Source organism: Hemiscyllium ocellatum, chromosome 5, assembly GCF_020745735.1.
Source record: "Hemiscyllium ocellatum isolate sHemOce1 chromosome 5, sHemOce1.pat.X.cur, whole genome shotgun sequence".
NCBI classification, from domain to species: domain Eukaryota; kingdom Metazoa; phylum Chordata; class Chondrichthyes; order Orectolobiformes; family Hemiscylliidae; genus Hemiscyllium; species Hemiscyllium ocellatum.
The window spans coordinates 35,744,613-35,760,942 of record NC_083405.1 but is presented as its reverse complement, the minus strand read 5'-3'; the positions used below and the strand labels follow the sequence as shown (position 1 = coordinate 35,760,942).

The 16,330-nt window shown below is 40.3% G+C and overlaps 1 long non-coding RNA gene across 1 annotated transcript in view; it reads right to left on the bottom strand.

Moving 5' to 3' along the window:
- Positions 1-2,084: 2,084 nt before the first annotated feature.
- Positions 2,085-16,330, bottom strand: part of LOC132815660 (uncharacterized) — a 34,224-nt gene continuing 19,978 nt past the window's right edge. Inside the window, exon 3 of the long non-coding RNA XR_009644691.1 lies at positions 2,085-3,036. This is a non-coding gene — a long non-coding RNA (uncharacterized LOC132815660). The remainder of the gene's footprint in view (positions 3,037-16,330) is intronic.

The window sequence follows — 16,330 nt, the reverse complement described above, 5'->3', positions numbered from 1 at the left end:
ACATCGAGATCAGCCATGACTTTATTAAATGATAATGTAGGCTCAAAAGATCAAATGGCTACTCCTAATTGTATGTTCATATAAATTCATGTTGTGCTTTATCACTCTAAAAATCAATATTTGCAGTATTGGAGACTATTTGATCCATCATATCTGCACCTGCTCTTCAGTACAAATATGTATAACAAAACATCTTTCAGAGAATTCTCCGAGATCATCTTGTTGAATGCATCTTTTAGTGAAAAGTTCAAATATGTCTGTTTTGATAACACTTTGTCAAAACATTCCATGTTCCAATCACTACTGTGTAAAAAAATTCTCTTGAACTTTCTCTTCTCTATATTGATTTTAAACAGTTGAGTCTCCAAATACACAAAGTGGTTTCATATTACTTATTCTGTCAAAAACTTTCATAATTTAATTCTAGGAAATTTCCTCCAAGCTCGTGCTGAAAGTAGTCCCAGTGATTCAGGTTTCTCCCAACAACTATAATTTCCAGTTTCTGCAAAACTTCTGATCTTATCGGTGTACTCTGTATGGAGTGGATTTTATGGATCCTGGGGTGGGTTGGCAAACCCATGGTGAAAAAAGATAGTTTGAGCACCATGCAATAGGCCGTGTTCCTGAAGCCTTTCTGTCACAACCTCACAATTTTACTATTGGCCTATGGAGTACCCACAGACATACTGAAGCCCTTAAGGGGCAAAATAATAACAATTTAAATACATTTTCCTGTCACAGACTTAAAAAAAGCAGTCAGAAAGGCCAACAAGAAGTGAGCAACCTGGTAAGTTTCAGTGCATGAGCTGGTAGAGGGAACATTTTAGTGGGCTCTTTGTGTCTATCAGCCCTCCTGACGAACAGCATATGCCCACAATGTCGATCTTCCTGTTCCTCAGATGCTACCTGACGAGCTGTGCTTTTCCTGCACCACGCTCTCGACTCTGATCTCCAGCATCTGCAGTCCCCACTTTCTACTAGTCTGTCAGAGTCACCCTTACTTCCTCCCCAGACATACCTTGAGATTGCCAACCTTGCTCTAACTAAATCCCAGCCTTACCATAATGTTTATAGTCCATTGATAAAAGAGGAGCACAAAGCTGCAGTTCCAATATTTTAATTTATGCAGCAGCTCTCAAATTTCTTTCATTAAACTATATTTGCCACTTCTCTGTATGATTCATTAAGCTTTCTATATTTTTCTAATGTATCTTACACAATTCTTCACTGTTTTTGAAACTCCCACTTTAATATAGTGAGCAAATGTTCAGATTATTTTCTTCAAATCTACAGTTAAATCATTTACAGTCAGTTCTGCTATAAAATGTGTTACTTCAACGCAAATTGGCGTTAACGTTTTTGAAAAATTTTACATTGTGAAAAAAACAATGCAAACCTTCTTTACCTATATTGGCTACAATGCAAATCTTGCCCCATTAGTTTTAATGGCACAGCTATTGCACAATTTTGTTAGAATGTAAAATCATATGAGAACAGAACTATCTCGTTATATCAGAACCGACTGTATGTCTAAAAAGAATACATATGGGATCCAACAAAGATGTCAACCCCTCTCTAAGCAACTGGAGAAGATCATAGTGAGCAGCTCATGTATTGGAAGTGATCCCACAATTATGTGAGACAATGTGCCAGAATATTGATCCAGAAACAATGAAGGGGTTGTGACACATTTCCAACTCACGAGAGCGCGAGACATAGAGGGGAACTTATCAGCGGTGGTATTCATATCTGCTTGCTGCCCTTGTCCTTCCATAATGGTAGTGATCATTGACTTGGGAAGTAGTCCCAAAGAATATCTATTGCAAAACCTTCTTCTACAAAACAAAACTATTAAAAAGCTGTACAACATCAGCAAATTCTTTGATTATTTTGTGCATTTACAAATACTCATGACAATTCAAAATTCATGCAAATACCCAATAAAATGAGCATCTCAAATAGCTTCAAATTAAGTTAATTATTTTTCAATGTAGCAATAATTATGCAAGCAAACAGAAAAGCTTTTTTGCTGACATAATCATCAAGAAGGTAAGTAAATAATTTAGCTGTATTGAGTGGTGTGTTTTAAAGAGGATTGCTGTCCAGTTGGCAAAGAAAATGTTTTGATCTGCCATTAATGCTATATAATATGTGACGATGCTGCTTCTTTAACAAGGTTAATGTTGTCCTTGGTTTTGTATTTTAGGAGGTCATAAAGACACAGGTTCCAAAAGATCTGGGGTTGATCTACTTGAAGGAGCTTTTAAGTTTTAAAAAAAAACACTTGGACAATGAAAGAGGAGTGGCCAATTCTCCCCGATCAGCTTTTCTCTGGTTCGGTTTGGTTTTAACAGGCAGAGTTGTGAAACTTCTGCACCAAAAAGGAGGTCCATGCCTATCCCCCCTCTGTCTAACATCTCTCTTGGAAGACGGTGTTTGATTTTTCCTTTGGTGCTAAGGGCTGTTTATAAGGATTGTTGCAAGTATTTGGAACAGCATCATTAAATTGGGATAGTCTATCAGGTTTTCAGATAGATTAAGTTATTCTATATTCTGTTCTCTTTTGTTTGTGTTTCATTCAGTATGCAAATAAATTCTGTTTTGTTTAATACTAAGTAGTCGGGCCAGTTGCATCACTCCCAGAATATCCACTATACACCTGCTTAAAACAACTAGCAAAATTAGGGTCTGGGCTACTTTCTTGAAAAGTTTCGAGGGGATCTGGCCTAGTCCATAACAAGTAACTTTAGCATCCAAAGACACAAAATGCAGGCCTCAGACTAATGTTTACCTCAAAGGAAAGTTGTTCCAACAATTTAGTATTCACTTTGCACCATACATTTTTTTATATGATCTTAAGAGAAACCAGAGTATACTGCAACAACAACGCACTGAAGTTCTTAGATGACATGTTCAAGTTCCTGATGTGTGGTTGGAGCCTACAAAGGCTAAACCAGGTGAATTCTGAAAAATCCAAACTCGTCATGACAGATGATTAACCTCCTCCAGGTTACAGTAAGCAATTCATTTTGATTCCTGGAATTCAAAAAGTTGATTGTAAGTTTTGGAAGAATGGATCAAAAGAAAGAGATGCATAAAAGATGCCATTAATAATTACTTGCAGTTCCAGGTAAACTTAAGTAATCACTTTGTTCACTACATATATTTTTAGAATGATACATATTCAAGGTAATATATAAATTGTGTACTAGTTTACAATGAAGGCAAATACATCATATTATTTTCCAGAACAGCAGGAAGACAGAATCTTAAATAATTTTACTTTAGGAACCACCTAGAAATTCAGATCCTTTTTATTCTGTATGAGTGTGCACTGAAAGGTGCTCAAAATTAACCACATTTAACATGGTATCCCGAGATCAAGCAAGGCTCAAATTAACAGTTGAACAAGTGAAAACTAGATTGTAATCTCTATGTGCTACTACAAACACTGGGTATGAGCATCCAATTTATTAAGGACATTAGACCCAAAGGATTGTAGATATCTTTCTATTCTAGGATAACTTAAGATTTTTAATATGATAACTTTCTTTTTTATGTTTCATTTACTTTATCCAGAACATCTGCATGTGTGCATTTGGAGTCATATGTGCAATCAGAATACACAATAAATTTAAGAATGACTTGAATTAAGTCTTAGCTCAATTCTGTATTCTGAGGCAACAATAAAACAGGTGGAAACACGTTTACTTTTACGTTTCAAGTACAGTACATGGTACTGCAAGAAGGGAAGCAACATGTTTAGAAACTTCAAATTTAACCTAGTGGTTATGAGAAAGGAAATGATGAAAATATTACAGCAATTGTTGATGAATCAACTGCAAAACACAGATTTTTCCAGTTTAACGCCCACTTCATTAACATTTATTCATAAAGTTTGATAACATAGACAAAGTTTTGCACATTATTTAAAGGAAGCATTGCATTTAATTTGTGTTCACAAGCTTTATCTACCTCGGAACGTAAAAAATTTCACTCTACCCAATTTTTGATATTAATGAAGATAAGTACAATTGAGCCCACTTTTTCTGACAGATGGTTAGCCTGAAACTTGGGACACGTAACCATTTCTAGTGGTTCTATGCAAATTTACAACAATTCTGTGATAGGAAGTGCTGCAGACCCCAGTCTATGCATTCAATGCAGCTCTCTTCGTATTAGGTGCAGTTACTGCCTGTGATACTCTCTGCCAGAGTAAAAATCAATGAATATCTTCTTCATTAACTTTATCCTCATCCTCACAGGTGCTTCAGACCCTTCAGAATGGAATCCCTACAGTGTGGAAGCAGGCCATTCAGCCCAAGTTCACAGTGAGTGCCCAAAGTGCATCCCACCCAAGCCCATCCCCCTAGGCTGTCCCCATAACCTTGCATTTCCCATGACTACCATACCTAACCTGCACATCTCTTGACACTACGGGGTTATTTAGCATGGCCAATCCACCTAACTTGTACATTTTCGGACCGTGGGAGGAAACCAGCGCATCCAGAGGAAACCCACGCAGACACAGGGAGAATGTGGAAACTCCACATAGACAGTCGACAAAGGGTGGAAATGAACCCAGGTCCCTGATGCTACAAGGCAGAATTGCTAACCAGTGTGCCACTGTGCCAGTCCATGCGTCACACCTGTTGCATGTTTTCAACATTTATTTGAATGTTATTTGAGTCAGCATATATGCATGAATAACTCAGCCCTTAAACCACCAGGAGTTGGATCATAGGAAAAGGATCACACTTCTTTCCTATACTCTAAATTTTAATATGCTCAACATCAAATTTGATTAATCCAGTCAGATTGAATGAATTGAACAACCAATGATTTTGAGTTATGCATCTTATTTAATGTTGAGAATTTGCATGCTGTTGCAGTTCTTTGTTTGCACCACTCTGAAGGTTGAAAAATGTTTCTTGCACTTTTCTCTGACATATTAAAGTCAGGGCAGAAACATATCTATGAATAGCTGTATGAGAAGAAGAGCATGAAAGCTTGAGGAGCAAATAATAGAAACCTTGCTGCACTGAAGCAAGAGAGGAATACTACTGTCTTTGCTTAATTGGATCAACCAAAGTGTGGGTCAAAGCAAGAGATCATTGATGATGTAATCTCACCAGGTATGAAAATGTAGGCTATTTATGATTCACTGTGAAACAGTGCAATAACTGCTATGAAATCTTCATTCCCACCTAAATTTTCATATTTTCACTTACCAACAATTGACACTACCACAGGACATTATTCTGCAAACAATATCCGTGGCAGCCACACTGTTTTTCAAAGCATCTATGGATTCTACAGATTATTTTTGAAGGCATAGAGTACCTACACCAAAAATATGTGTTCTCAATGTTTGCGAAGCACGTTCTTCAAATTTCTTATCATCTTGTCAGAAGACGTGAGCATCACTAGCGAGGCTGGCATTTATTGCCTAAGCCAGTATTTATTGTTTATCTCTAGTTGTCTTTGAGAAAATCGTGGTTAGCCAACTTCTCAACCTGTTGCAATTCTTTGGTGTCAGTACATCTACACTACTGTTTTGACTCTGAACACGGAAAGAGAATGTTCCAAGCCAAAATAGTGTATGATTTGGTTAGTATTTGATCGGGGATGTTGCCCTTGTCATTGTAGGGAACAGATGTCAAAGAGTTTGATGAATTACTGCAATAATGGAAACCAGAGTCAAGAGTGTGGTGCTGGAAAAGCACAGCAGGTCAGGCAGCATCCAAGGAGTAGGAGAATTGACATTTCTGGCATAAGCCCTTCATCAGGAATGATGAGCCAAGTGCTGGCAAATGGGACTAGATTCATTTAGGATATCTGGTCAGCATGGACGAGTTGGACTGATGGGTCTGTTTCCATGCTGTACATTTCTATGAAAGCAAATCAGGCAGCTGTGAAGCTGCTGGACCCAAGCGAAGCAGGTACATGCTGACACGTCCTCTCTCTGACCTTTCTCCTGTAAGACCCTGTGTTTGATTTTACCTTTTGTGCCAAGGAGTGTTTACAGGGATTGTTGCAAATATTTGGAACAGCATCATTAATTTAGTATAATCTGTTGGATTTTCAAATAGATCAAGTTATTCTGTATTCTGTTCTCTTTTATTTGTGTTTCATTCAGTAATCTTGCAAATAAATTGTTTTTTTAGAAACTAAGTGGTCTGACCAGCAGCATCCCTCCTGGAATATCTGTGTTTTAACCTGCTTAAAACAACTAGCAAAAGTTAGGGTCTGGGCTACTTTATTGAAAGGTTTTGAGGGAGTCTGGCCTGGTCGATAACACAATCTCATGTCACCTCTCTTTTCACGTAATTGGAACAAGATGGTGATAAGGCCAGGAACTGAGTGGTCCTGGCAGAACGCAAACCTAGCATCAATGAATTGTTATAGCTGTGTAAGCACTGTTGAGAACAACTTTCATCACTTTGCTAGTGGCTGAGAGTAAACTGTCATGGTGATGGTTGGTTGAGTTAAAATCACTCTGTTTCCATGAACAGGACATAACTGCAAAATTTTCCAATTCTCAGGTAGATGCCAGTATTCTAACTTTACTGGAATAGTTTGGCTACAGGAAAGACTAATTTCTGCAGCACGATCCTTCAGTACTGCAGCCAAAATGTTAGCAGGCTCAAAACCTTTCTCATGTCCAGTGTCTATATGTGAAGTGAATCATGTCACTGAAAAGTAGAATATTCTGATAATGGTGGAGGTAGCTACGAATCAGCCAGTATGTTAGAAATACTCAGTCTTATCTTTGGTATTCACATGCTAGGCTCCTCCATCATTGAAGATGGTGACACTTGTGAAGCTTCCACCTTCAGTTGTTTACTGTGCACCCTATTTATGATTGAATGCAGCACAACTACAAAGCTTTGATATGATCTTTTGGTTATGGGATCATTAAGCTCTATTGACTGCATGAGTTTTAAAACCAGAAAGTATAAATTAGAAGGTCTGGCCCTGTGTCAGGATTAATAGTATTCATTAAACTAAAGTACATTTAGACAGCCCTACAGGCATGTATTAAGAGAGTTATATGATAGTGTAAAAATTTTGATAGTTTTGCTACAAAGTGAGACAGGGGCAAATGACCAGAACCAAAAAGGCTCATAAAAGCACATTATATGACATGGTGTTATCTGGTCAGTAAAATCTTAGAGCCAGCCACTATATGAAAATTAGAAAGTGAGTTTGCAGAGATTGAACTACTGCAAGTACAGGTCAGGACAAATGTATAGGAAATAGGATGCCAGAGGGTGAGATTGTTCACTTCCATACTTTATGAGGCCAAATGATTCTAATCCCTAAACCTAGCTTATAAAATGAGACTTTTTCAATTGGATAAAAAATGGTTCGAATAATTCCTGAGAGCACTTGTAAATCTTTAATAGCATGGTAGCTGATGAGGGGATTCCATATTCGTGATGTAGAAATATTGAAAACAGAAGCAGAAATAGGTCATTCAACCGTTTGAGCCTGCTCCACCATTCAACGGGACGACTGATCATCCAATTAAATCCTGTTTCAGTTTTCTCCTCAATAGCTTTTTTTTTTAAAAACCCCATCAACTGTAAGAACCATGTCGAACACTTTTTTGAAAACATTCAATGTTCTGGCCTCAACTGATTTCCATGGTGGAGAACCACAGGCTCAGACTCTCCAGGTGAAGTAATTTAGAGTCAGAGAAAAGTATAGCACAGAAACAAACCTTTTCATCCAACTCGTCCACACCGACCAGATGTCTGAAATTAATCTAGTCCCATTTGTTAGCACATGGCCCACATCCCTCCAAACCCTTCCTATTCATAGACCCATCCAGGTGCCTTTTAAATGTTGTAATTGTACCTGCATCCCCCATTTTCTCTGGCAGCTCATTCTATAGATGCACCACTTCTTGCATGAAAATGTTGCCCCTTAGGTCCGTTTTAAATCTTTCCCTCTCACCTTAAACCTATGCCCTCTGATTCTGGACTTCCCCAACCTAGGGGAAAAGATCTTGTTGATTTACCTTATCCATGCCCCTCATGATTTTATAAACCTCTAAGGTCACCCTTCATCCTCTGACATTCCAGGGAAGACAGCCCTAGCCTATTCAGCTTCTCCTGATAGCTCAAAACCTCCAACCCTGGCAACATCCCTGTAAATCCTTTCTGAACCCTTTCAAGTTTCACATCTTTCCGATAGGAAGACGACCAGAACTGCACGCAATATTCCAACAGTGGCCTAACCAATGCCCTGTACAGCTGCAACATGACCTCCCAACTCCTGTACCTAATACTCTGATCATACCAAACACCTTCTTCACTATTCATCCACCTGTGACTCCACTTTCAAGGAGCTATGAACCTGCACTCCAAGGTCTCTTTGTTCAGCAACACTCCCTAGGACCTTACCATCAAATGTATAAGCCCTGTCCTGATTTGCCTTTCCAAAATGCAGCACCTCACATTTATCTAAATTAAACTCCATCTGCCACACTTCAGCCCATTGATCTGATCAAGATTCCGTTATACTCTGGAGGTAACCTTCTTTGCTGTCCACTCCATTTTGGTGTCATCTGCAAATTTACTAAATATAGCTCCTATGTTCACATCCAAATCATTTACGTAAATGACAAAAAAAAATGCAGTGGACCCAGCACCGATCTTAGTGGCACGCCATGGTCACAGACATCCAGCCTAAAAAGCAAACCTCCATTACCACTCTTTGACATGTACCTTTGAGCCAGTTCTGTATCCAAATGGCTCGTTCTACCTATATTCCATGTCATCCAACCTTGCTAACCAGTCTGCCATGAGGAACCTTGTCAAATACCTAACTGAAGTCCATAAAGATCACATCCTCCGCTCTGCCCTCATCAATCTTATTTGTTACTTCATCAAAAAACTCAATTAAGTTAGTGAGACATGATTTCCCATGCACTATGTTGACTATCCCTAATCAGTCCTTGCCTATCCAAATACATGTAAATTCTGTCCCTCAGGATTCCCTCCAACAACTTGCCCACTACCGATGTAAGGCTCACCGGTCTATAGCCCCCTGGCTTTTCCTTATCACCTTTCTTAAACAGTGGCACCACATTAGCCAACCTCCAGACCTCTGGCCTCTCACCTGTAACTATCAATGATCCAAGTATCCTAGCAAGAGGCTCAGCAATCACTTCCCTGGCTTCCCACAGAATTCCAGGGTAAACCTGATCAGGTCCTAAGGATTTATCCACTTTTAAGGATCTTAGGACATCCAGCACCACCACCTCGTAATATGGACATTTTTCAAGATGTATTTCACCACATTCTGTACCTTCCAAATCCATCTCCACAGTAAACACTGATGCAAAATACTCATTTACTATCTCCCCCATCTCCTGTGGTTCCACACATAGGTTGCTTTGCTGATCTTTGAGGGGTTCTATTCTCTCCCTAGTTACCTGCTTGTCCTTAATGTGTTTATAAAATCCCTTTGGATTCTCCTTAACCCTATTTGCCAAAGCTCTCATGACCGCCATTTGCCCTCCTGATTTCCCTCCTACTCCCACTGCCTTTAATCTCTCCTAAGGATTCACTCGATCTCTGCCATCTATACTTGGCATATGCAACCTTCTTTTTTTGATCAAAACCTCAATTTCTCCAGTCAAGCATTCCCTACACCTACCAGCCTTGCCTTTCACCCGAACAGAACATACTGTCTCTGGACTATTTCTCCTCATTTAATTCCTAAATGGCCTGCTTCACATCTTTAACCTGCAAACCCTGGTTATGGACTACCTTGCCATTAAAAACATTCATCCTGAATTTTTGCTGTCTAGTCCTGTTAGAATTTTCTATGTTTCTATGTGGTCCCCCCTCATTCTTCGAAACACCAGTGAATATAAACTTAACGGGTCCAATCTCTATTCATATATCACATTCCTACCATCACAGGAATCAGTTTGTAAACCTTTACTGCACTTCCTCCATTGCCAGAACATTCTTCCTCAGATAAGGAGACCAAAACTGCACATAATGTTCCCAGTGTGGCCTCACCAGCGCTCTGTATAATTGCAGCAAAACATTTTTGTTCTTGAAATTGAATCATCTCATTATGAAGGCCAACACACAATTTGCTCTCTTTGCTGCTTGCTGCATCTGCACACTCACTTTTGGAGACTGGTGCATGAGCGCACCCAGGTCTCACTGAATATCCCACTCAGTTTTCAGCCATACAAAATTTTCTGCCTTCCTACGTTTGGTACCAGAGTGTATAACCTCACATTTATCTACACTATACTGCATCTGCCATGCATTTTTCCGCTCCCTCAGTCTGTTCAAATCACACTGCAACATCTCTGCATTCTCTTCACAGCTCATCTTTTGACATAGCTTTACATCGGAAAATGTAGGGGGGATGGATTCTCAGGGGTACGTAGCACGAACAGCCAAGTTTCTGGTATTGAGACCCACTCTAATACAACAAGGGGTATGTCGGCTTCCAAGAGATCAATTGTGTTAGGGGATTCTGTAGTCAGAGGTACAGACAGGTGTTTCTGTGGCCAGCAGAGAAAAAGCTGAATGGTGTGTTGTTTCCCTGGTGCCAGGATCAAGGACGTCTCAGAGAGGGTGCAGAATGTTCTCACGAGGGAGAGGGGCCAGCAGAAGGTCATTATCCACATTGGAACAGAAAAGGTTGAGACTCTGCAGGGAGATTACAGAGAGTTAGGCAGAAATTTAAAAAGGAGGTCCTCAAGGGTAGTAATATCTGGATTACTCCCAGTGCTACGAGCTAGTGAGGGCAGGAATAGGAGGATAGAGCAGATGAATGCATGGCTGAGGAGCTGGTGTATGGGAGAAGGATTCACATTTTTGGATCATTGGAATCTCTTTTGGGGTAGAATGACCTGTACAAGAAGGATGGATTACACCTAAATTGGAAGGGGACTAATATACTGGCAGGGATATTTGCTAGAACTGCTTGGGAGGATTTAAACTAATAAGATGGGGGGTGGGGGGGAACCCAGGGAGAGAGTGAGGAAAGAGATCGATCTGAGACGGGTACAGCTGAGAACAAAAGTGAGTCAAACAGTCAGGCCAGGCAGGAACAAGGTAGGACTAATAAATTAAACTGCATTTATTTCAATGCAAGGGGCCTAACAGGGAAGGCAGATGAACTCCGGGAACATGGAACTGGGATATCATAGCAATTACAGAAACATGGCTCAGGGATGGGCAGGAGTGGTAGCTTAATGTTCCAGGATATAAATGCAACAGGAAGGATAGAAAGGGAGGCAAGAGAGGAGGGGGAGTAGCATTTTTGTTAAGGGATAGCATTACACCTGTGCTGAGGGAAGATATTCCCGGAAGTACATCCAGGGAAGTTATTTGGGTGGAACTGAGAAATAAGAAAGGGATGATCACCTTATTGGGATTGTATTATAGACCCCCAATAGTCAGAGGGAAATTCAGAAACAAACTTGCAAGGAGATCTCAGCTATCTGTAAGAATAATAGGGTATTTATGGTAGGGGATTTTAACTTTCCAAACATCGACTGGGACTGCCATAGTGTTAAAGGTTTAGATGGAGAGGAATTTCTTCACTGTGTAGAAGACACTTTTCAGATTCAGTATGTGGATGTACCTACTAGAGAAGGTGCAAAACTTGGAGAAAGTGAGGACTGCAGATGCTGGAGATCAGAGCTGAAAATGTGTTGCTGGAAAAGTGCAGCAGGTCAGGCAGCATCCAAGGAGTAGGAGAATCGACGTTTCGGGCATGAGCCCTTCTTGACCTATTCTTGAGAAATAAGGCAGGGTAAGTGACTGAGGGGTCAGTGGGGGAGCACTTTGGGGCCAGCAACCATAATTCTATTCATTTTAAAATAGTGATTGAAAAGAATAGACCACATTGAAAAGTTGAAGTCCTAAATTGGAGAAAAGCCAATTTTGACAGTATTAGGCAAGAACTTTCAAAAACTGATTGGAGGCAGACGTTCGCAGGTAAAGGGATGGCTGGAAAATGGGAAGCCTTCAGAAATGAGATAACAAGAATCCAGAGAAAGTATATTCCTGTCAGGGTGAAAGGGAAGGCTGGTAGGTATAGGGAATGCTGGATGACTAAAGAAATTGAGCGTTTGGTTAAGAAAAAGAAGGAAGCATATGTCAGGTATAGACAGGAGAGATCGAGTGAATCCTTAGAAAAGTATAAAGGAAGTAGGAGTATACTTAAGAGGGAAATCAGGGGAGCAAAAAGGGAACAAGAGATAGCTTTGGCAAATAGAATTAAGGAGAATCCAAAGGGTTTTTACAACTATATTAAGGACAAAAAAGGGTAACAAGGGAGAGAATAAGGCCCCTCAAATGATCAGCAAGGCGGCCTTTGTGTGGACCCTCAGAAAATGGGGGAGATACTAAATGAATATTTTGCATGAGTATTTACTGTGGAAAAGGGTATGAAAGATATAGACTGTAGGGGAATAGATGGTGACATCTTGCAAAATGTCCAGATTACAGAGGAGGAAGTTCTGGATGTCTTGAAATGGTTAAAGGTGGATAAATCCCCAGGACCTGATCAGGTGTACCCGAGAACTCTGTGGGAAGCTAGAGAAGTGATTGCTGGGCCTCTTGCTGAAATATTTGCATCATCGATAGTCACAGGTGAAGTGCCGGAAGACTGGAGGTTGGCAAACGTGGTGCCACTGTTTATGAAGGGTGATCAGGACAAGCAGGGAACTGTAGACCAGTGAGCCTGACCTCGGTGGTGGGCATGTTGTTGGAGGGATTCCTGAGGGACAGGATGTACATGTATTTGGAAAGGCAAGGACTGATTAGAGATAGTGGCTTAGTCCATGGGAGACTGATTAGCAAGGTTAGATCTCATGGAATACAGGGAGAACTAGCCATTTGGATACAGAACTGGCTCAAAGGTAGAAGACAGAGGGTGGTGGTGGAGGAGGGTTGTTATTCAGACTGGAAGCCTGTGACCAGTAGAGTGCCACAAGGATCGGAGCCAGGCCCTCTACTTTTTGTCATTTACATAAATGATTTGGATGCGAGCATAAGAGGTACAGTTAGTAAGTTTGCAGATGACACCAAAATTGGAGGTGTAGTGGACAGCGAAGTGGGTTACCTCAGAATACAACAGGATCTGGACCAGATGGGCCAATGGGCTGAGAAGTGGCAGATGGAGTTTAATTCAGATAAATCTAAGGTACTACATTTTGGGAAAGCAAATCTTAGCAGGACTTATACCTTAATGGTAAGGTCCTTGGAATGTTGCTGAACAAAGAGACCTTGGAGTGCAGGTTCATAGCTCCTTGAAAGTGGAGTCGCAGGTAGATAGGTTAGTGAAGGCGGCGTTTGGTATGCTTTCCTTTATTGGTCAGAGCATTGAGTACAGGAATATGGCTTACAGCTGTTGCAGCTGTACAGGACATTGATTAGGCCACTGTTGGAATATTGCATGCAATTCTGGTCTCCTTCCTATCAGAAAGATGATGTGCAACTTGAGAGAGTTCAGAAAAGATTTCCAAGAATGTTGCCAGTGTTGGAGGATCTGAGCTACAGGGAGAGGCTGAACAGGCTGGGGCTGTTTTCCCTGGAGAGTTGGAGGCTGAGGGGTGACCTTATAGAGGTTTACAAAATTATGAGGGGCATGGATAGGATTAATAGACAAAGTCTTTTCCCTGGGGTCAGGGAGTCAAGAACTAGAGGGCATAGGTTTAGGGTGAGAGGGGATAGATATAAAAGAGACCTAAGGGGGAACTTTTTCACGCAGAGGGCGGTACGTCTATGGAATGCGCTGCCAGAGGATGTGGTGGAGGCTAGTACAATTGCAACATTTAAGAGGCATTTGGATAGGTATACGAATAGGAACGGTTTGGAGGGATCTGGGCCGGGTGCTGGCAGGTGGGACCAGATTTGGTTGGGGTATCTGGTCGGCATGGACTGGTTGGACCGAAGGGTTTGTTTCCATGCTGTACATCTCTATGACTCTGCAAATCTTGAGAAATAATGTTTAGTTCTATCATCTAAATCATTAACATACACTGTGAATAGCTTGAATAATAGAGCCCTGTGATACCCACTAATCATTGTCTGCCATTCAGAAAAAGACCCATTTATTCCTACTGTTTCCTGTATGTTGACCAATTTTCTACACACTTCAATATGCTATCCCCAATCCCATACATCTTAATTTTACACATTAATCTTTTCTGTGGAAGTCAAAGGTCTTCTAAAAGCCCAAATAAAGCACATCCACTGGCTCCAAAATCAACCCTACTCATTACATCCTCAAAAGAAATCAAGTAGATTTACCAAGTTTAATTTTCCTTTTTGTGAATCCATGCTGACTATGTCAGATTTGACCACTCTTTTCTAAGTGCTCTGCTACAGAATCCTTGATAATGGGCTCAATATCTTCCCCAACTACTGACTTCAGACTCACTGGTCCATAATTCCTTGTTTTCTCTCTACCTCTCTTTTAAATAGTGGGGTTACATTAGCTACCCTCCACACAGTCCAAAGATGTGCAAGTTAGGTGAATTGGCTGTGCTAAATTGAGAGTGTGTTGCTGGAAAAGCACAGCAGTTCAGCCAGCATCTGAGGAGCAGGAATATCAATGTTTTGAACCGGAGCTCTTTATCAGGGATGCCCATTGTGTCAAGGGATGTGCAGGCTTGGTAGACAGGCTAATTGGGTGGATCTGGGCAGGTCAGTTTGGGCTTGAGGGACTGAATGGCCTACTTCCATATTATAGGGATTCTAGGATATATAGGAACTGTTCTAGAGTCTAACGAATCTTAGAAGATAATCACCAATGCATCCACTATCTCTAGGGACATTTCCTTAAGTACTCTGAGATGCAGATTATCAGGCTCTGGGGATTTATCAGCCTTCAATTACATCAATCCCTCCAACATACTTTCTCTACAATACTTCATCTGTCAAATATTTGCCCACTCACTCAACTTGACCAAATCACATCAAAGCCTCTCTGCATTCTCCTTACAGATCACCCTCCCACCCAGCCTTGTCTCATCTGCAATCTTGGAGAAATTACATTTAATTCCATCATCTATTCTGAACAGCCTAGGTTCAAGCACTGATCTCTGCAATACCCCATTAGTCATTGTTTATCACTCAGAAAATAACTGTTCTTCCTAACCTTTCTTCCTGTCTGCCAACCTGTTCTCTACCTTCGTCAGTAGATTACACCCAATCTTAAATACACTCCATCTTTATATGCTAGCCTCTTAAATGGGATCTTATTAAAAGCATGCATAAAAATAGAAACTGTGTAATCTATCTTGTTATAGGAAGTAACTTCTGAGACTTTTGAAATGAAGATTTCATGAAGAAATGGAACAGCTTTTCTCACATTTTGAATGATGTTTAAAATATTGCTCTACCTGATTTGTGCTCATGATGTTCTTAATACAGATTACCAATTGAATGGAGAAAACCATTGTGGAAGATTGACCTGCACAATTTCAGTCAGATTGATACAAGCAAAGTGCACATTAGTAGTACGACAGTATTCTTTTGTTTACATCTCATTATGCACAAAGCATTTTTGCAATCCACAGGATTATCTATGCACTTTGGAGTTTAGGGAATTTAACCTGCTCAGTCTTTCTCCAGTTATTTTCAGTTGTAAATTGAGAAAGTAATTTTATGAAGGCACTTTCATTACTATTACTTTTTGAGCACTAATGTTTAAAGTTTTGCAAAGATAGTTTTATTTGAAAAACTATGGAGATACCTGGACTAATTCAAGAAGTTACTGGAAGGACATTTCTTTTTGAAAACAGTTATTAGAAGAGACTATTTTGTTGAGTTGACACTGGAGCATTGAAGATTATAGAATTCCTTGGATTTGCAAACTGAGATATCTATGAATTCAGAGGAGGATTGTGGCATTTGGCTCCTGGAGCCTGTTCTGTGATGTAATGAGATCATGGCTGATCTGACTGTAATCCAAACTCCACATTCCTGCCTAACCCCAGTATCTTTTACCTCCTTGCTTACCAAGGATCTATCTTCCTCTGACTTAAAAAATATTCAAAAGATTTGCTTCCATTTTCTTTTGAGGAACAATTCCAAGGTCTCTCAACTAACCTCGAGAAAACATTTCTCATTTATGACAAATCTCATTATTAAATGGTGACCTATAGCTCTAGATACTCCCACTAGAGGAAATTATCCTACCACATCCATTCTGTCAAGTCCCATCAGGATTCTATATGCTTAACTCAAGTCACCTTCTAAATTCCAGTGGATGCAAGCCTAGCCTGTTCAACGTTTGCTCAAAAGACACACCGCTTCTTCCAATTACCAGTCTA